At 44.3% G+C, this 21,602-nt stretch overlaps 1 gene segment (V, D, J or C); it reads left to right on the top strand.

Annotated features, from left to right (window-relative positions):
• LOC139324591 (Ig gamma-2C chain C region-like) overlaps positions 1–21,602 on the top strand; it is a 172,441-nt gene that overhangs the window by 70,294 nt on the left and 80,545 nt on the right.

Here is a 21,602-nt window from a genome sequence, read left to right as displayed (position 1 = left end):
GCTGCATTTCATTATATTGTGCTACGTTTTATGCTGTGTACTGCACTATTCGTAAAATCGTTGCTTATTTTTTCTGGATTTTTTTTTTTTAACTTCTATAGTTGCACTGAATCTGACTATATTATTTTTCTTGTTCCCCATCATATAATTTTCTCATTAAGTGGAAGCATTCTGTAAATTTTGCTGCTACATAAAGTTTCTTTTTCTACCTATATACAGTATTATTCTTTGTCTCTTATCTTTTTTAAAAAGGAGGGGTGGGAGTTGGAGGACCTGCAGTAAGCATTGATTTTACATCCAGTGGGAGTTGACTCAAGTCATCACAATCAAATTGATGGCATTTGTTAGTAAGAGCCAGCTGGGTGTAGCAATTAAGGCATTAGAAAAGAAACTGGAAGGCTGAGAGTTCTAGTCTCACTTTGGGCACCAAACTGAATGATTTTGAGCCAGTCGCTTTCCCTCATCCCTAGGAAGGAGGCAATGGCAAACTACTACTGAAAAACCTGGCCAATAAAACTGCAGGGATTTGTCTCCAAGAATCAGACGTGATTAAAATGTAAGGTTCTACATTTAGGCAAGAAAAACAAAATGCACAGGTACAGTATATGTGGTACCTTGCTCAATGGTAGTAACTGTGAGAGGGATCTTGGAGTCCTTGTGGACAAACGTTTAAATATGAGCCAACTGTGTGCAGCAGCTGCCAAAAAAGCCAATACAGTTCTAGGCTGCATAAACAGAGGGATAGAATCAAGATCACGTGAAGTGTTAATACCACTTTATAATGCCTTGGTAAGGCCACGCTTGGAATATTGCATCCAATTTTGGTCGCCACGATGTAAAAAAGATGTGGAGACTCTAGAAAGAGTTCAGAGAAGAGCAACAAAGAGGATGAGGGGACTGGAGGCTAAAACATATGAAGAACGGTTGCAGGAACTGGGTATGTCTAGTTTGATGAAAAGAAGGACTAGGGGAGACATGATAGCAGTGTTCCAATATCTCAGGGGCTGCCACAAAGAAGAGGAAGTCAAGCTATTCTCCAAAGCACCCGAGGGCAGGACAAGAAGCAATGGGTGGAAACTAATCAAGGAGAAAAGCAACTTAGAACTAAGGAGAAATTTCCTGACAATTAGAACCATTAATCAGTGGAACAACTTGCCTCCAGAAGTTGGGAATGCTCCAACACTGGAGGTTTTTAAGAAGATGTTGGATAACCATTTGTCCGAAGTACTGTAGGGTTTCCTGCCTAAGCAGGAGGTTGGACTAGAAGACCTCCAAGGTCCCTTCCAACTCTGTTATTCTATTCTATTCTAAATAGAAGGGGGGAACCTTATACATAAAAAGGCACAAATGTATGGCCTAAGTACCGGCGGTGGAAATGTTTACAAGAAAAAGGAGAAATAAGCTCTTAAAAACAGGATGGAAATCAATAACAAATGTTCCCAGGTACAGATGTTTTCAAGTTTGACTCTAGACTGTTCGGAAATTAGAGAAGTTGTAAATTTCACCATAGTTCTGTCCTAAATAGCAATAGCAGAATTATGCTGTCCTAACTTAGACTTATATACCACTTTACAGTTGCTTTACAGTTCTCTCTCTAAGCGGTTTACAGAATCAGTATATTGCCCCCAATAATCTGGGTGGTCATTTTATCAACCTGAAAATAGTTTATTCAATTGTGCCTCATTGGTTCAACATATCCTTAATAGGTTTTATTGTGACAAATAAATGAGTAAATAAAACCACCCCAGAGGATTAAGGGAAACCCATAACCCATAATCTTGCCTGAGAAATGGTGAGATTTCTCAACAAATATGCCTCACGTTGCAATCCTGAAAGCAAAGTAAATAAAACTGCTACAGCCATAAATCCAGTGCAATGAATAAAATGTAACCCAAATATTTAATAACGTTCATATATAAGATAGGACACCTCTGCAGACATTTGTTCTGTCCCATAATGATAACCTTCTCATTGCATGGCCTTATTACTTAGCCATAACGTTTTGTTACCGATTTTGGGGTTTCTTTCAGTTTTAAGATCATCCTGTTGGGGTATTTACCCAAGAGTAAGCTTCACTGAATACATAAAACTCTTGTGTTTCAGAATTGCAAAGTTCTCCACAGAGAATAGAGTAGAGTAGAGTGGAGTGGAATGGAATGGAATGGAATGGAATGGAATGGAATGGAATGGAATGGAATGGAATGGAATGGAATGGAATAACAGAGTTGGAAGGGACCTTGGAGGTCTTCTACTCCAACCCACTGCTTAGGCAGGAAACCCTACACCACTTCAGACAAATGATTATCCAGCATCTTCTTTAAAACTTCCAATGTTGGAGCATTCACAACTTCTGGAGGCAAGTTGTTCCACTGATAAATTGTTCTAACATTCAGGAAATTTCTCTTTAGTTCTAAGTTGCTTCTCTCCTTGGTTAGTTTCCACCCATTGCTTCTTCTCCTGCCCTCAGGTGCTTTGGAGAATAGCTTGACTCCCTCTTCTTTGGGGCAGCCCCTGAGATATTGGAACACTGCTATCATATCTCCCCTAGTCCTTCTTTTCATTAAACTAGACATACCCAGTTCCTGCAACCGTTCTTCATATGTTTTAGCCTCCAGTCCCCTAATCATCTTTGTTGCTCTTCTCTGCACTCTTTCTAGAGTCTCCACATCTTTTTTACTTTTATTTTTGGGAAACAGGGTCTTATTTTACAATCTCAATAACAGAGAGAAAAAGGGAGGAAATTGCTATCATAATATGGACCTATCATTATGGAGCAGATATGTTTGACCTAGAGGTTTTTCTATGGGAAATCCTGTTGATCCCTACAAAGTGCTACATAAAAATCTTTCCACACTTTTTTTCAAAAAGTTTTTTTTTATTTTTTTTGTTTTTTACGAACATATCATTGTGTGAACAGTGTGGTACCGGAGTGTCTTACATTTTAGTACAAATAGAACGATATGCTTCATATTTAATACAGTTGACAATCTTATAAAATTTTAGTAAGAGTACACATACAGTATTTTGTTGAATTATAATCTTTCATTCTTTGATTATTCGATATTTCAGTCTATTATTTTGACACCAATGTACAAATTCTAAATGACACTTCTTTTACCATGTTTCCCTGAAAATAAGACCCTTCCATATATATATATATATATATATATATATATATATATATATATATATATATATATATATATATATATATAATCCTGAAATAAGTGCTTGGTCTTATTGCCATGTGCTCAAAAGCCCGATTGGGTTTATTATCAGGGGATGTCTTATTTTGGGGGAAACAGGGTACTACAAATAAAAATTTAATAATCATATTTGTCGTGTTTAACAAACTTAGACACTTCTAATAGTTATACACAGATTTATATTAAATTACCGTGATTCCCCGAAAATAAGACCGGGTCTTATATTATTTTTTAGCTCCAAAAGATGCATTAGGGCTTATTTTCTGGTTAGATCTTATTTTTGGAGAAATACGGTACTAATTGTGTTTTTCTGGCTAATGATCTTAACTGGGGCTTATTTTTAGGGTAGGGCTTATATTACAAGCATCTTGAAATGTCATGCCAGGGCTTATTTTCCAGTTGGGTCTTATTTTCAGGGAAACAGGGTATAATCTTCCATTCTTTATCCCCTTTCTAATTTTTAGCTATGCCACTGTTATGTTTAAAAAATATCTTCTTTCTAATCACATAAATCTTTCCACCCTTTTGGGTCAGGCAGGGAATATCAATATTTCTCAGTGTTGAGTCAGGCAGGGAATATCAATATTTCTCAGTGTTGGTGGCTTTAAGATGGTGGCTTTAAGCCAGCATAGGCTGGCTGGGAAATTCTGGGAGTTGAAGTCCACACATCTTAAAGCTATCAAGTATGAGAAATGCTGTCCTCCATGACATTTTTTTTAAAAACATTCTAGTTTTTTTTTAATGCATTCTAGTTTGGTTTTCCCCCACCAAACCCGGTGTTTTCACCTCTCGCTGAGTCAAATCACAAACGGAAGTTAAGTTTCTATTCAAAGCATATCTTGAGTTCTTCTTCTCAAGTTATGAATCTATCACTTGTAAGCCTTGGTCTCAAATTGGAAGTTTCAGCTGCAGCTCTTGGTGTAAACAGGATACATCTGTTCTCAGGGTGACAATGAGTTAGGAGACCATCAACTGATGATGTCGGCCATTTTGTCACAAACAGCAAACATCAGGAAGAAATGGAGCAAGAAGATTTTTCACTGCGGCTACAATAAATTATCTCCTGGAAAAAATAGCATGTCATCGATGAAATGTGCCAGAAGTTTTTAGCATTGAGGTTCTCAACAGTTAGATGTTTCTTCTGCTTTCCAAAATAAATATATATCATTTGTCATCAACGGAATGTCCCACATGGCTCATTTTTCTTGCCTCAATTTTTTGGGGGGTGGGTGGGTGGCAACATGGAGACTAAAAAACCATAAATTTAACAGCACCATGAGTCAGGTGGTACTTTTAAAAAATATTTTAGCCCACTAATTGTTTTTTTTTTTAATTCTACTATCATTCAATGATCGTGGTGGAATTAATCCTATGTTTGTTCATTTCTGACATTTAGAACAGCTATGTGGACATCCTTGTTATGTGGGATTGGATAATAATATAGAAATTTAGCTTTTTTCTATCTCTGGTTGTTTCTACCGACTTTCCCACCTATTGCAAAAAGAGAGCTAGTAAGCCTTTGTTTTAAAACAGGACTGGGCCCTATCTAATAAAATCTGAGAAAAGTTAAGGTAAGAAAAAAATAAATGCACAGGTATAGAATAGGTGATACAGATTAACAGATTTACAGAGTTGGAAGGGACCTTGTAGGTCATCTAGTCCAACCCCCCACCCAAGCAGGAGACCCTACACCATTTCTGACAAATGGCAGTCCAATCTCTTCTTGAAAACCTCCAGTGATGAAGCTCCCACAGCTTCACAAGGCAAGCTGTTCCATTGGTGGATTGTTCTCACTGTCAGAAAATTTCTCCTTATTTCCAGGTTGAATCTCTCCTTGTTCAATTTCCATCCATTATTCCTTGTTTGGCCTACAGATGCTTTGGAAAATAGCTTGACCCCTTCCTCTCTGTGGCAGCCCCTCAAATATTGGAAGACTTCTATCATGTCTCCCCTGGTCCTTCTCTTCACTAGACTAGCCAGGCCCAGTTTCTGCAACCGTTCTTCATATGTTTTAGTCTCCAGTCCCCTCATCATCTTGGTTGCTCTTCTCTGCACTCTTTCTAGAGTCTCAACATCTTTTTTTATAGTGTGGTGACCAAAACTGGATGCAGTACTCTAACTGTGGTCTTACTAAGGCTTTATAGATTGGTATTAGTACCTCACTTCTTCTTGATTGTATCCCTCTGATAATGCAATTTAGGATTGCATTGGCTTTTTTGGCTGCCGCCGCACACTGTTGGCTCATATTTAGCTGGTTGTCCACTAAGACTCCAAGATCCCTCTCACAGTTACTGCTATTAAGCCTGATTTCACCCAGTTTATATTTGTACTTTTGGTTTTTCTTACCTAAGTGTATGACTTTACTTTTCTGTCCCTTTAATTTCATTCATGATACCAGACTCAGTAGCAACTGTGAGAGGGATCTAGGAATCCTAGATCCTAATAATCCTAATCCACCCCTAATTCTCCACCCCTAAACCACCCAAACATCCACACAACAAACCAAGTAATACTGTCAACCTATTCTCCCAAGTAGGAGAAGTAACAGATAGCAATTTATCAAGGAGAGATCCAACTCTAGAACTAAGGAGAAATTTCCTGACAGTGAGAACAATCACAGCAACTGTGGAAAGGGTTGCCTCCAGAAGTCACGAGTGCTCCATCACTGGAGATTTTCAAGAAGAGATTGGACAGCCATTTGTCTGGAATGGTGTAGGACTGTGATGGCGAACCTATGGCATGCGTGCCACAGGTGGCACACAGAGCCATATCGGTGGGCACGCGAGCTCAGCTCCACCAGCTGATTTTCAGGCCGTCTGGGCCCACTGGAAGTAGAGAAACAGGCTGTTTCCTGCCTCCGGAAGGCCTGGGTGGGGAAGGCCCATTTTTCGCTCTCCCCAAGCTCCAGAGCTTTTCTGGGAGCCTTGGGAGGGCACCTTCCCCAAAACAGCCCGTTTGCTGTTTGCTGGGAGAGCAAAAAACGGGCTACTGGGCCCACCGTACCATCGCATGCCAAAAGCGGGGGGGACACAGGGGGTCACGTATGCATGCGTGGGGGTGGGGCACATAGAATTATGGGTGTGGACAGGCACACGCGACCCCTTCGTGCTCCCCCTGCTTTTGGCACGCGATGGCAAAAAGGTTAGCCATCACTGGTGTAGGATCTCCACCTTGAGCAGGGAGGTTGGACTAGAAGGCCCACCAAGGTCCCTTCCAATTTGGTTCTTCTATTCTGTGTAATCCAGATCAGAAGTTCCAACCCTACTGTAAGGTTTCAGAGGCAGAATCTTGTAAGCAAGATTCTTCTGTGAAATGTGGATTTCATATTTTGTTACTACCGATCCGCCGCGCACACAAGCACCCGGTTCGTGCACACGCCTGCCTGCCTTCTGCACATACACCTGGCCTTCTGTGCATGCGCTTCACTCATCCGAGCACCTTCTGCGCATGTGCCCAGCTTAAAAATATGTACCTAAATAGGATGGCATAGAGCCAGGGTGGGTAGAGATTTCCGTTTCCGGTTTGACCAAACCGGGCCGAACCACCTGAATAATACCTCTGCTTGTAAGTCTGAAAGACACCTCTCCCCTTCCTTACATTTACTCTACCAAAACTAGGGAGGGTTCCTTCCAAGCCATGTTCTATAGCCCTGTCCCTCTGTTCTCTAAGCTTCTGGTCTTCCTTCTGCCTTCTAAGATATTCCTACATACCATTACATCTCAGCAGCTGGATAATAAATGGGACTGTTGGTGTTTTGCAAACTCGCAGCCTAGAATCTGGGTGCTATGCTGAAATGATAGACTTATTGTCTTTAGTTAGTTTGCTTTACTTTACTGCCACTGCACCTCTTACAACGAAATTAAATGCCATCTTCAGTGTACATTATACATATAAAAACACACATCCTTCACATTCTATACAATTGAATTTTAATGGCAGTTAACAATGGTACATGGTCTCCTTTTGCCCTGAGCCACATGTCAATCACAAGGTTTCCATGTTTCTGTTGAATAATGATGGCAGCCAGGGGTGAAATCCAGCAGGTTCTGACAGGTTCTGGAGAACCGGTAGCAGAAATTTTGAGCAGTTCAGAGAACCGGCAAATATCACCTCTGGCTGGCCCCAGAGTGGGGTGGGAATGGAGATTTTGCAATATCCTCCCGCCAGGAGTGGGGAGGGAATGGGGGTTTTGCAGTATCCTTCCCCTGGAGTGGGGAGGGAATGGGGCAGAGGTGGGTTTCAGCAGGTTCTGACCAGTTCTGGAGAACCAGTAGTGGAAATTTTGAGTATTTTGGAGAACCGGTAGTAAAAATTCTGACTGGCTCCACCCCCATCTATTCTCTGCCTCCCAAGTCCCAGATGATTGGGGAGGCAATGGAGATTTTACAGTATCTTTCCCCTGGAGTGGAGTGGGAATGGAGATTTTACAGTATCCTTCCCCTGCCACGCCCACCAAGCCATGCCACACCCACCAAGCCACACCCACAGAATCGGTAGTAAAAAAATTTGAAACCCACCACTGGAATGGGGATTTTGCAATATTCTTCCCCTGCCATGCCCACCAAGCCACATAACACCCACCAAGCCACGCCCACAGAACCAGTAGTAAAAAAATTTGGATTTCACCACTGATGGCACCCCATGTTAAGGTATTGGGGAAACAGAATAACAGAGTTGGAAGGGACCTTGGAGGTCTTCTAGTCCAACCCCCTGCTTAGGCAGGAAACCCTACACCACTTCAGACAAATGGTTATCCAACATCTTAAAAACTTCCAGTGTTGGAGCATTCACAACTTCGGGAGGCAAGTTGTTCCACTGATTCATTGTTCTCACTGTCAGGAAAATTCTCCATAGCTCTAGGTTGCTTCTCTCCTTGATTAGTTTCCATCCATTGCTTCTTGTCCTACCGTCAGGTGCTTGGCTCCCTCTTCTTTGTGATAGCCCCTGAGATATTGGAACACTGCTATCATGTCTCCCCTAGTCCTTCTTTTCATTAAACTAGACATGCCCAGTTCCTGCAACCATTCTTCATATGTTTTAACCTCCAGTCCCCTAATCATCTTTGATGCTCTTCTCTGCACTCTTTTTAGAGTCTCAACATCCTTTTTTTACATTGTGGCAATCAAAACTAGATGCAGTGTTCCAAGTGTGATCTTAATGAAGCAATTGTCAGAGTTCAAAACCCCAAAAAAGACACATTGTGATTCTTCAAAGCAGATTTTTTATTGTTCCTTACCTATAGACGGAACCTTGCCTAACTAAAGCATGCTACCCCCATCATAAAGCATGTACTCTGGCAACTATTAGGGAGGTGCTCTCTTCACCTTATTTTTCTCACACAAACTATCTCAGGGGTGTTAAACTTGAGGGCTGCATCAGGGTGGTGTTTGACCTGGGGGGGGTGGGAAAGCATGGCCAGGGGGGGCGTGGCCAGCTTGCGCAGCCTCCCCAAGCTCTGTTTTCATTGGCAGAGGGTTGCAGGAGGCTTTTGCAGCCAAAAATGGAACCTGGGCAGGCTGCGCGTGGCCTGCCCAAGCTCTGTTTCACTGTCAGAGGGCTGCAGGAGGCTGTCATGGCCGAAAACAGAGGGCCCTCCAGAGCTCCATGTGAAGTTTCTGAAAGATGAGCCTCGAGCCAAGTTTCAAAAGAAATCCAGTCATTTATTAGGAGCAACATTCTGGCAATTACTCAAATGGAGTCAGCTCTGACTCCCACGTGATTTATGGGGCCCCATGACCCTGACTCCCCCTTCCTTCCTGGGCATGTCATAAATCACATTCTCTAATGGATCATGTTGGCGGGCTGTATAAACCCCACCCCTCCTGCTGACTCCGAGAACCTAGGATACAATCTGGAAAAAGGCATGTGTGGAATGTATTCTCCGTTGGGGCAGCCGAGAAGTTTCGTCAGTTCTCACCCTCCCACCCTCCTGCTTATGGCAACTTGAAAGCTGGTTTGAAAAGCTCTGCAAGTTGACATACCATTTTCACTGGCAGTGGCACTGTGGGCTGGTCCTTTGCTATTTTCAGGACGGCCTCTTGGGCCAGATCTAAACACCTTGAGTTTGACACCCCCAAACTATCTGAACTGAGTTATCTCTAGCTTCTTTGGAGTGCACCCACTCCCTCCTCAACATCCAGACTACATTCCATTACAGTAATTGCCACTCTTCTAGCAAAGCTTGTCCAAACTGATGTTCCATGTTGGGTTGGATTTCGATTCCTGGATTCTAGCACACAATGTCTGAACTACTATTCGATTAAACTTCTCTTCCTTAAGTGGGCTAAAGGAATTTTTAGTCATTGCTACAAAACTCTGGAAGGCCAGGTTGGAAGAAATATCCTTCTGGGTTTAGATCCAAGTGGGGGGAAAGACACTGGATTCATGGAAGTTGCTCGGAAAGAAGGTTTATTGATGAACAGAATCACATGGCTTGAGTTCCTGAGCAGAAAAGGGCCTAGATGTTGAGAGTGCCTTGGTTTTATACCCTCTGTTGAGCTTTGAATTTGAGCTTCTATTCTGATTGATTGTCAGACTCCCATGGGGCCATGCAGGGGCAACGCTGTAGTCTGTCCTGAGTCCCAAGCTTGGTTGAGCCTTGCTGGGTGATGTAATCTTGCCAGGTGCCAGGTGGTGAGTTCTGTTGCTAGGTGGGTAGGGGGCTAATCCTACCTTTTTGGGATCTTGGGTGAGGGCATTTTCCTATAAATAGACCGTATAGTCAAGGTTATGGTTTTCCCAGTTGCAATGTATGGCTGTGAAAGTTGGACCATAAGGGCTGAGCGCCAAAGAATTGAGGCCTTTGAACTCTGGTGCTGGAGAAGACTCCGGCGAATCCCTTGGACTGCAAGGTGATCAAACTGGTTAGTACCTTGACTGCTCTTTAGAAGGCCAGATCCTGAAGGTGAAACTCAAACACTTTGGCCACCTAATGAGAAAGAAGGATTCACTGGAGAAGAACCTAATGCTGGGAACGATTGAGGGCAAAAGAAGAAAGGGACGACAGAGAATGAGGTGACTTGATGGAGTCACTGAAGCAGTAGGCATGAGTTTAAATGGATTCCAGAAGATGGTAGAGGACAGGAAGGCCTGGAGGAACATTGTCCATGGGGTCACAATGGGTCGGACACGACTTTGCGACTAACAACAACAAGATGCAGCTATCTCTTTATCTCTTAAGTGCTGACATCTGCTGTGGGCTATTAAGGAGAGTGGGGGCTATTAAGAGTGAGTCTGTTTCCTGCCTAAAAACATGTTTCTCCATTTCTCATCCAGGGAAATATAATATTCTGCCTTTTTAATATTTCCTCGAATATTTCATTTTTCTAGGAGAGGGGCGGGTGCTAACTTCCTACTGCTGAGGTTGGCAAGGGATGCTAAACACTTAAACCTATCTTGAAACCAAGAGTTGTTAAATTGTAACTGAGAGAAGTATCCAAACCGAATGCACGAATGCTTACATGGTCAGTGTGGTTAAGGAAGCGGGAAGGAATAAACGAGAAATCGAGAACATTTTCAATTGAATTCCAAAATGGTGTTTCAGAGCACCAAAAAAAAAGAGCCTGAAACTCTTAAAAATAGCCACATCTCCTTTCAGAATTAGAATGGCAGTTTCAGAAGGCAACACTTCCAGGAAGGCATGGTTGATTTTTTTTTAAAAAAAGTTATGGATGGAAGTTGCAGAGGTGTTCCTACAATTGTGGAGACACCTTTTTGCAATCAAATCCCAAGTTTAGTGTAGTCTTGCTCTTGGATGTTGAAAATAGTGTAACATTGTGATCGTCTCAAAATGACTCTTTCACCAGAAACATGTCATCTCGTGGCAGCAAAGTTTAATGAATAAATGAGTAAATGCATGTAACAAGGACAAAGAGCGCGAGCATGTCATTGCAATTGGAACAGAAGAACGAAGACATAATACAAAAGAATGCTAAGCTCATTGGTGTCTGTCCATCCCACTCCTTCATAATTTCCATCACTGTTTAATTTCTGGCCTCTACCTCTAGGAAGTTCCTGTGTCTGTTCAGATCTTTGAGAAGATCCTGAGGATGAGATAGATAGATAGATAGATAGATAGATAGATAGATAGATAGATAGATAGATAGATAGATAGATAGACAGATAGATGATAGATAGATAGATAGATAGATAGATAGATAGATAGATAGATAGATAGATAGATAGGCAGGCAGGCAGGCAGGTAGGCAGGTAGATAGATGATAGGTAGGTAGGAGGAGAGAGAGAGAGATGGATAGATGGATAGATGGATAGATGGATATATAGGTAGGTAGATGATAGATAGGATGATAGATGATGATGGATGGATGGATGGATAGAGAGAGATGAGAGATGATAGAGAGATAGGTAGGTAGATGAGAGAGAGAGAGAGAGGTAAATAGGTAGCTAAGTAGGTAGCTAGGTAGCTAGGATGGTAGATGATAGAGGATGGATGGAGAGAGAAATGATAGATAGATAGATAGATAGATAGATAGATAGATAGATAGATAGATAGATAGATAGATAGGCAGGCAGGTAGGCAGGTAGGCAAGTAGGAAGGTAGGCAGGTAGGCAGATGATAGGTAGGTAGGGGGAGAGACAGAGAGATGGATAGATGGATAGATGGGTAGATGGATAGATGAATAGATGGATAAATGGATAGATGGATATATAGGTAGGTAGGTAGATAGATGATAGGATGATAGCTGATGGATGGATGGATGGATGGATGGATGGATTGATGGATGGATGGATGGATGGATGGATGGATAGAGAGAGATGAGAGATGATAGAGAGATAGGTAGGTAGGTAGATGATAGATAGATAGATAGATAGATAGATAGATAGATAGATAGATAGATAGATGATAGATTGATTGATAGGGAGAGAGAGAGGTAAATAGGTAGCTATATAGGTAGGTAGCTAGGTAGATAGGATGGTAGATAGGATGGTAGATGATAGAGGATGGATGGAGAGAGAAATGATGATAGATAGATAGATAGATAGATAGATAGATAGATAGATAGATAGATAGACAGACAGACAGACAGACAGTTTTTGAACTCAATTTCTGTAGGCCTGCAGAAATTAACCTTTAAAAGCTATGCTTGATGAAGCTTGCTACCACATGTATTCACGAGTCTACCCTACGTGCATTCAAAACAGGAAGTATGGCTGAAGAGAGTCAAACTTCACCTTTCGTTCCTCTTCTTCTCTTGCTTTAAGCAATTTCCTTCCAGCTTGACATTTCTTTTCATCAGCTAATTTTAATATTAGAAGAGGCACAAACAAGGTATATAAATATATATGTTCAGAGTAAACAAACAGATCTTCACAAAAACAGAGTGTATAAATAAGCATTCATTAGTTTTATCAAAACATAAACAATCACGAGCTTAATCCGGTTAAACGGGGAGGGGGGAGAGAGAATTAGTCACACAAAACGTGTGTGTGTGTGTGTTGTGAGTAGTATAATGCTATTCCCGTTCAGATTATGCAATAATGCACATTGTCCCAAAAGAATTGGGGCTGGGATGGAAAAACCTGGTTCTACTTGTGTGAATGTCAGGAGCCACACACTTTTGCTACACAATCCCCAGTCATTAAAATCCATGTCTTCCCACCAAAACACCAAATGTCATTTCCAGTGATGGAAAGTTTTCCATCCCAGGCTGGATAGTTATATGAATTGATTTCTTTATCTGTTTTTTTAGAATGGGATATCGGCAGGGGTAGTAGTCACTTACTTTCCTAACATGGGTTGATGGGTTGAGGCTCAGGCTCAACCCATCCAAGACTGAGTGGCTGTGGTTTCTGACATCCCGATATAATCAGCTGGTTCCATCACTGACTATTGGGGGCGAATCACTGGCCCCCATGGAAAGGGCTCGCAACTTGGGCATCCTCCTGGATTCACGGCTGTCTTTAGAAGAGCACGTGACGGCCGTGACCGGGAGGATTTTTCATCAGGTTCGCCTGATCCGCCAGTTGCGTCCCTTTCTAGATCGGGACTCTCTACACACAGTCACTCATGCCCTCATCACCTCTGGTCTGGACTATTGTAACGCTCTCTACATGGGACTCCCCTTGAGATGCACTCGAAGGCTCCAACTGGCGCAGAGTGCGGCTGCACGGGTGGTTATGGGAGCGACGTGGAGTTTCCATGTAACACCTCTCCTGGGTGAGCTGCACTGGCTCCCGGTGGTCTTCCGAGTGCTTCAAGGTTCTGGTCATCACCTTTAAAGCGCTCCATGGCTTAGGACCTGGTTATCTACGGGACCGCCTGCTACCACCAATAGCCTCCCACCGGCCAGTACGCTCCCATAGAGAGGGGCTCCTCTGGGTGCCATCGGCCAAACAATGTCGACTGGCGGCCCCTAGGGGGAGAGCCTTCTCTGTGGGGGCACCTACGATCTGGAACGAGCTCCCCCTGGAGATACGGAGGATCTCGGATCTGCGCACCTTCCGTCGCGTGCTTAAGACTTTTTTATTTCATCAAGCTGGCCTGGCCTAAATCTTCTCCCCTTTTTAAATGTAAATTTTAATTTGTTTTTAAATTATGGGGTATTTTAAATTGGTTCAGCCAAATTATTTAATTCGTTTTTATTCTATTTTAAATTTTTGTATGTATGTGTTTTATCTTGTGGCTGTTCACCGCCCTGAGTCCTTCGGGAGTAGTGCGGTATAGAAATTTAATAAAATAAAAAATAAATAAAATAAACAGGTTTGCTGATTTGAGTACATGTGCCCCGTCGACGCATGCACCCGGCCTTCCGCGCATGCGTTTTGCTGGCGTGATTGCCTTTCACGCATGCGCCCAGCCTCAAAAACGTGCCTAAATAGGATGGCATAGAGCCAGGGACGGTGGGCGTCCACCCCACCCGTGATTTCCGCTACCGGTTCATGCCCGAACCGGCTGAATACCATCTCTGGATATCAGGATGCTTCGTTGAATAAAACTGTGACAATCTGCACAAAATCTTCATTGACTTGGGATGACTCCGTTAACATGTTTCTGGTGATCAGAGAGTCCCGACAGGAGTCAGAAGAACCCGGGTACTTAGGGCAAAAGGTGGTTTCTAATTCTAGATCTCTATATAAGTTGGTTTTAAGTAGGACTTGGGATGTTTGAGTTTGAGTTTATTTAGATTTATATACCGCCCTACTCCCGAAGGACTCAGGGCGGTGAACAGCCATAGATAAAACAGATACAATATAAAATTTAAAAAACAATTTAAAAAACATATTAAATAAATTTGGCCCATACTAATTAAAAACACCCCTATATTTAAAAACGAATTCGAATTAAAATTAAACAATTAAAAAGAGTTAGGCCAGCCCTACTTGTTGGAATAAAAAAGTCTTGAGGGCACGGCGGAAAGTGAGTAAATCTGGGATCCTCCGTATCTCTGGGGGGAGCTCGTTCCAAAGGGCAGGTGCCCCCACAGAGAAGGCTCTCCCCCTGGGGGCCACCAGTTGACACTGTTTGGCTGACTGCACCCTGAGGAGCCCCTCTCTGTGGGAGCGTACTGGCCGGTGAGAGGCTATCAGTGGCAGAAGGCGGTCTCGTAAGTACCCAGGTCCTAAGCCATGGAGCACTCTAAAGGTAGTAACCAATACCTTGAAGCACATCCGGAAGACCACCAGGAGCCAGTGCAGCTCGTGCAGGAGAGGTGTTATGTGGGAACACCATGTCGCTCCCATAACCACCCGCGCGGCCACGTTCTGGATCAGTTGGAGCCTCCGGGTACTCCTTAAGGGGAGCCCCATGTAGAGAGCATTACAGTAGTCCAGGCGGGAAGCAACGAAGGCATGAGTGACCATGCATAAGGAGTCCCGATCCAGAAAGGGACGCAACTGGCGAATCAGGCGAATCTGATAGAAAGTCCCCCTGGCCACAGCCGTCAGATGTTCTTCTAAGGACAGCCATGTATCCAGGAGGACGTCCAAGTTGCGAGCCCTCTCCATGGGGGCCAACGACTCACCCCCAATAGTCAGTGATGGCACCAACTGGCTATATCAACAAGGATGTCCTTGTTGTTAGCAGGAAAACGTTCAGTCTTTTGTAATTCAGGAAAGTTCTAACTTCCAAGTCCCAACTGAAATATAGTTTTGTCCAATAAATCTTCAAGTACTGGTTTACATTGGCGTATAGCAGTGCTGGATAACCTTTTTCATGTCATGTGCTGAAAGCATGCAAGCTCTTGTGTGCATGCAAGCCGGCACCCATAATGCAGTGCAGCCCCTACCTGCGCATGTGCACACAACCCCCGCCCATGCTACCTCCACCCCCCACGCATGTGAGCATGACTCCCCCGCCCCTGTTTTTGGCCTAGGCCTCCCTGCAGTCTCCTGGGCCCAAAAATGGGCTGTGAGGGAGAGCACCGCACCTACACACACACACACACACACTGTTTTGGGCCTAGCAGGCCTCCCTGCAGCCTCCTGGGCTCTAAAATGGGCTGTGGGGGGGACGCTGCTCCCTTCCATGCCCCATTTTGGGCCTCCCAGGCCTCCCTGCAGCCTCCTGGGTCCAAAAATGGAGTGTGAGGGGACATGCTGCTCCCTTCCATGCCCTGTTTTGGGCCTACCAGGCCTCCCTAAAGCCTCCTGTCCCCAAAAATGGGGTGTGTGGGTACACCGCACCCATCCATGCTCCCCCATCCCCCGCGAATGTGTGCGTGACCCCCGCCCCCTGCACCTGCACGCATGACCCCACTCCACATGCATGTGTGTCTCCCACAGGCACGCGGGTCTCCCGCATGTGCCTTGCCCCCCGCACATCCCAAAAATCAGCTGGCCGGTGGGAAGCATACCCGCACATGCGCAATGGAGCTGAGCTGGGTGACAGCTCGCGTGTCCGCACAGAGGGCTCTGCATGCCAACTGTGGCCTGCCTGCCATAGGTTCGCCATCAGGGCCTATAGATTGCAAAGGTTTCCTCATTGTTATTTCTTTCCTTCACCTAGTAGATTGACCAATTGCTTCAATCTCCTAAATATCATAAAGTGAGATTTGCCTTCAAGGAGATTTTTTTTTTTTTTACAGTATCTGAGATTCCAAGCGTGTCCTTGGTAAGACTGCACTTGGAATATTGCATCCAGTTTTGGTCACTGTGATATAAAAAATTAATATACTGTATATTGAGACTCCAGAAAGAATCTGGAGCAACAAAGATGATTAGGGGTCTGGAGGAAAAAAACATATAAAGAACGGTTGCAGGAACTGGGCATGTCTAGTTTAATGCAAAGAAGAACCACGGGTGACATGATAGCAGTGTGCCAATATTTAAGGGGCTGCCACAGAAGAGGGGATCAACCTATCCTCCAAAGTACCTGAAGGCAGGACTGTTGTTGCTCCGTTACCTGAGCCTGTGTCATCGGCAGGAGAGGACTCTGAGAGGGAAGGAGAGGAGTTGGCAAGGCCTCCCTCTCCAGGACCCTCCTCTCTGGCAATGCTTCTGTGTCCGCTGAAGAGCAAGAGATAGGGCCGGGGCCATGCATGTCTACGCAGCCACAGATGGACAGTGATGAGGGCAATGAGTCTTGGCTGGATCCACGCCAGCGTCGCAGAGATAAGTGCGTGCAACAGAAGAAAGGGCGTGCCCGAGATTAGGCTGAGTCACTGGACCACACCCCACAGGATATAAAAGGGAGTGTGGTAGCCAGTCAAACCTTGTGACGAACAAAGCTGAAAGCTTCCACGCCATTCTGCATTGCCGGACTTTTGCTTTAAGACTTTACTGGACTATCTCTGGACTTGATTGTAATTATTGAGCTGCTTTCCTTTGATATATCAGAAGTGGGGAGAAGTTATCTCTCCTCTTTGTAAATAATAAACTCTTGGCAGGCAGCCACTAGGTTGTTGCCAAGTTCCGTTATCTTAAGGAAAAGGATTTTGCCGGCTGATTTGGTCTTTAACTCCTGAACGTCTGTTGGTGTGTGTGCGTGGGGTTGGGGACAGAACAGGACAAGAAGCAATGGATGGAAATTAATCATGAAGAACCTAGAACTAAGGAGAAAATTCCTGACATTCAAAACAAGTAACCAGTGGAATGACTTGCCTCCAGAAATTGTGGGTACTCCAACACTGGAGGTTTTAAAGAAGAGATTGGACAACCATTTGTCGGATATGGTATAGGGCCATGATGGCGAACCTATGGCATGCCTGCCACAGGTGGCACTCATAGCCATATTGGTGGGCACACGAGCTCAGCTCCGGCACGCATGTGTGTGCCGGCCAGCTGATTTTCGGGCCTTCTGGGCCCACCAGAAGTAGGGAAACAGACTGTTTCCTGCCTCCAGAGGGCCTCGGGGGCTGGTGGGGAAGGCCCATTTTTCTCTTCTCCCCAGCCTCCAGAGCCTTTCTAGGAGTCTGGGGAGGGTGAAAACGGCCTCCCCCCCCCAGAGGCCCTCCGGAGGCCGGAAACAGCCTGTTTGCCAACTTCCGGTCCCACCAGAGGTTTCCAAACGGGCTGTTTTCAGCCTCTGGAGGCCCTCCAGAGGGGTGGGGAAGGCTGTTTTTGCCCTCCCCAGACCCCAGAACCGCTTGTTAACTTTCTGAGCAGTTTGGCAAACTGGCTGTTGGAAGAAATTATTAGGGCAGAGAACCAGTTGTTAAATTACTTGAATCCCACCACTGATTAATGTCCGATATGCAGTGAGGGTTCCAGACGGATGAGCTGTATTCCAGAATTGGTCTAGCAAAGGTTTTGTATGCCCTAGTTTGCAGTACAACATTACCGGAGAATATGGTTGTCCAGTCTTTTCTTAAAAACCTCCAGTGATGAAGCACCCATGCCTTCCGAAGGCAAGCTATTCCATTAGCTGATTGTTCTCACCATTAGGAAATGTCTCCTTAGTTCTAGGTTGCTTTTCTCCTTGGTTAGTTTTCCAACCATTGTTTCTTGACCTGCCTTTTGGTGCTTTGGAAAATAGTTTGATTCCCTTGTCTTTGTAGGAGCCCCTCAAATATTGGAACAGTGCTAAATTGTATAAGATAAGATATGGTCAATACTCTGTTCAAAAAAGATGTGGGTGAATGTGGGGGGGGGAACCAATAAAACTTGATTTAAAAAAATAAAATAAAATAAAAATATTGGAACAGTGCTATCATGTCATCCCTAGTCCTTCTTTTCATTAGACTAGACATGCCCAATTCCTGTAACCCTTCTTCATATGTTAACCCTCCAGCCTCTATTCAGGGATGGGATTCAGCCAGTTCGGATCGGTTCGGGTGAACCAGTAGTTCCGACGATCAGTGGCCCCACCCACTCTCCCCCGCCCTATCCTGTCCTATATTTCCTTCTTTCTGGCTCAGCTGATTCGTGTGGCACAGCTGATTTTTGTGCCTCTGCAGTTCTACTTACCGGGGTCACGTTAAGGTAAGCAGCTGAGCTTCAAATTGTTGTATTATGAACGCTGGGCGCAAGCGCGTTAGGCGTGCATGTGGTCACCGAACCGGTTGTTAAACCGGTTGCATCCCCCCCAATGCCCTGAATCATTCTTGTTGCTCTTCTCTGCTCTCTTTGTAGAGTCTCAATTATGTTTTTATATTGTGGTGACCAAAAACTGGATGCAGTATTCCAAAAGTGTGGTCTTACTAAGGCTTTGTAAAGTGATATTAGAACTTCATGACAGCTTAACTCTATCCCTCTGTTAATGCAGCCTGGGATTGCTTTTGACTTTTTGGGCTGCTGCCACACATTGTTAATTATTTGTTGTGTCTGGGAAAATGTCAGCAAACAACTAGAATGGATTTGGAGATGAGTTTTCCAAGCCATGGTGAGAGGTTTAATGTTGTAAAGACACAAAAGAAGGAGAAACTAAGCATTAACCCCAGCTCTACTACAGGCCTGAGTTAACTGTTTGGATAATGCATGGAAGTTATCACTTAATTTCCAAGATTTTGTACACAAACAAGAAGACTGTTTTGATTTTTTTAAAATACTCTGAAATACAAGAGGGCAGGACAAGAAACAATGGGTGAAAACTAATCAAGGAGAGAAGCAATCTAGAACTAAGGAAAAAAATTTCTTAACAGTGAGAACAATCAATCAGTGTGATGGCTTGCCTTCAGAAGTTATGATTGCCCCATCACTGGAGACTTTTAAGATGAGATTGGACAGCCATTTGTCTGAAATTGTATTATTATTATTAGTTCAATTTATATGCCGCCTTTCTCCGGAGATTCAGGGTGGCTTACAATGCATTTTAAAAAAAACATTATAAAAACATTTAAAAATTAAAACATTAAACCCATTCACGCCATTCATGGCCAGATCTCACAAGATCGCAACAGCGAGATCAATGGCCCCAGGCCTGCCAGAAAAGCCAGGTCTTTACCGCTTTTCGGAAGGCCAATAGGGTGGGGATGGTCTGGACCTCAGGAGGTAACTGGTTCCAGAGAGCTGGGGCAGCCACAGAGAAGGTCCTCCCCCACAGGCCCACCAGCCAGCATTGTTTAGCTGACGGGACCCGGAGGAGACCAACTCTGTGGGATCTTACCGGTCACTGGGAGCTATGTGGTAGAAGGAGGTCTCGAAGATAACCTGGCCCTGAGCTATGTAGGGCTTTAAAGGTAATAACCAATACCTTGAATTGTGCCCAGAGACCAATAGGGAGCCAGTGCAGCTCGCGGAGAATTGGTGGAATGTGGGTGTATCTAGGTGCACCCACAACAGCTCGCGCAGCTGCATTCTGGACCAACTGTTGCCTCTGAACACTTTTCAAGGGTAGCCCCATGTAGAGCGCGTTGCAATATTCTAACCATGAGGTGACAAGGGCATGAGTGACTGTGAGGAGAGCCTCCCGATCCAAGTAGGGTCGCAATTGGTGCACCAGGCGAACTTGTGCAAAGGTCCCCCTAGCCACAGCTGTCAGATGTTGCTCTAATTTTAGCTGTGAGTCTAGGAGGACGCCCAAATTGCGAGCCCATTCTGAGGAGGACAGTTTCTCTCCCCCCCCCCAGAACCAAAGATGGACAATCAACATAGTCTTTAGGAGGCAATACCCACAGCCGTTCGGTCTTGTCTGGGTTAAGTCTGAGGCTTAAGTATAGGACAGGGGTCAGCAACCCATGGCTCTGGAGCCGCATGTGGCTCTTTCAGCCCTCTGCTGTGGCTCCCTGTTGCTGGTCAGCTCCACAATTGATAGGGCTTTCGGTTAGGACAGGTAGAGGAAAAAGGATGCTGCGCTAGGAGGAGACTCTATGGTGGGGGAACCGGACTTCCAGTCGGCAGAGGAAAAAGGACACCACACTAGGAGGAGACTATGATGGGGGAACCAGACTTCCGGTCGCCTCCAGAATTGAACGAGGGCTTCCGGTTAGGACCTTTGTGGCTCTTTGAGTGTTTAAGGTTGCCGACTCCTGGTATAGGGTCTCCTGCTTGAGCAGGGAGTTAGACAAGAAGACCTCCCAGGCCCATTCCAATTCAGTTATTCTGTATTCTGATATACAACATTTGTCAGCTCATTGATTCTCATACTTCTTACGACCTGTCTAAATTGGATGGGAGCATTTTTGACTAGATGATTTAAGTAGGAGTTGGACTACATGACCTCCAAGTTCCCTTCAAACTCTGATCTATTCTATTCTATTGTCCCAAAGGTGTTTTTTTTCAAGAGGCAACTGGACTTTTTGGTTTTTCTTTGAAGACGTTTCGCTTCTCATCCAAGAAGCTTCCAAGAAACATCTTCAAAGAAAAACCAGAAAGTCCAGTTGCCTCTTGAAAAAGCACCTTTGGGACAACCATGACCTGTTCTGTTCTGTTCTGTTCTGTTCTGTTCTGTTCTGTTCTGTACTGTTCTGTTCTGTTCTGTTCTGTTCTATTCTATTCTCAACACTCCCATGTAACACCGCTTCTGCGCAAGCTGCACTGGCTCCCGGTGGTCTTCCGGGTACAATTCAAGGTGCTGGTTGCTACCTTTAAAGCACTCCATGGCTTGGGACCTGGGTATTTACAAGACTGCCTTCTGCCTCCAATAGCCTCCCATCGACCGGTACGCTCCCACAGAGAGGGGTTCCTCCGGGTGCCATTGGCTAGGCAATGTCGGCTGACGACCCCCAGGGGGAGAGCATTCTCTGTGGGGGCCCCTACCGTCTGGAATGAGCTGCCCCCGGAGATTCGTAGGATTCCCGACCTTCGTACCTTTCGTCGCACCCTAAAAACATTATTATTCCAACAAGCAGGGCTGGCCTAACTATTTTAATGGGTTGTTTTATTAGAGTTTTTGGCCAATTTATTTAATTGTTTTAATTGCTTTTAATTTTTATATTGTTATGGTTTTATTTCTGGCCCTGAGTCCTTCGGGAGAAGGGCAGTATAGAAATTCAATAAAATAAATAAATAAATAAATAAATAAATAAATAAATAAATAAATAAATAAATTAATTAATTAAT

Source organism: Pituophis catenifer, unplaced genomic scaffold, assembly GCF_029215685.1.
Source record: "Pituophis catenifer annectens isolate HBS135680 unplaced genomic scaffold, rPitCat1.0.hap2 SCAF_15, whole genome shotgun sequence".
Lineage (NCBI taxonomy): Eukaryota > Metazoa > Chordata > Lepidosauria > Squamata > Colubridae > Pituophis > Pituophis catenifer.
Note: the sequence above shows the minus strand (reverse complement) of the source record. Positions and strands in the feature narration are given on the sequence as shown.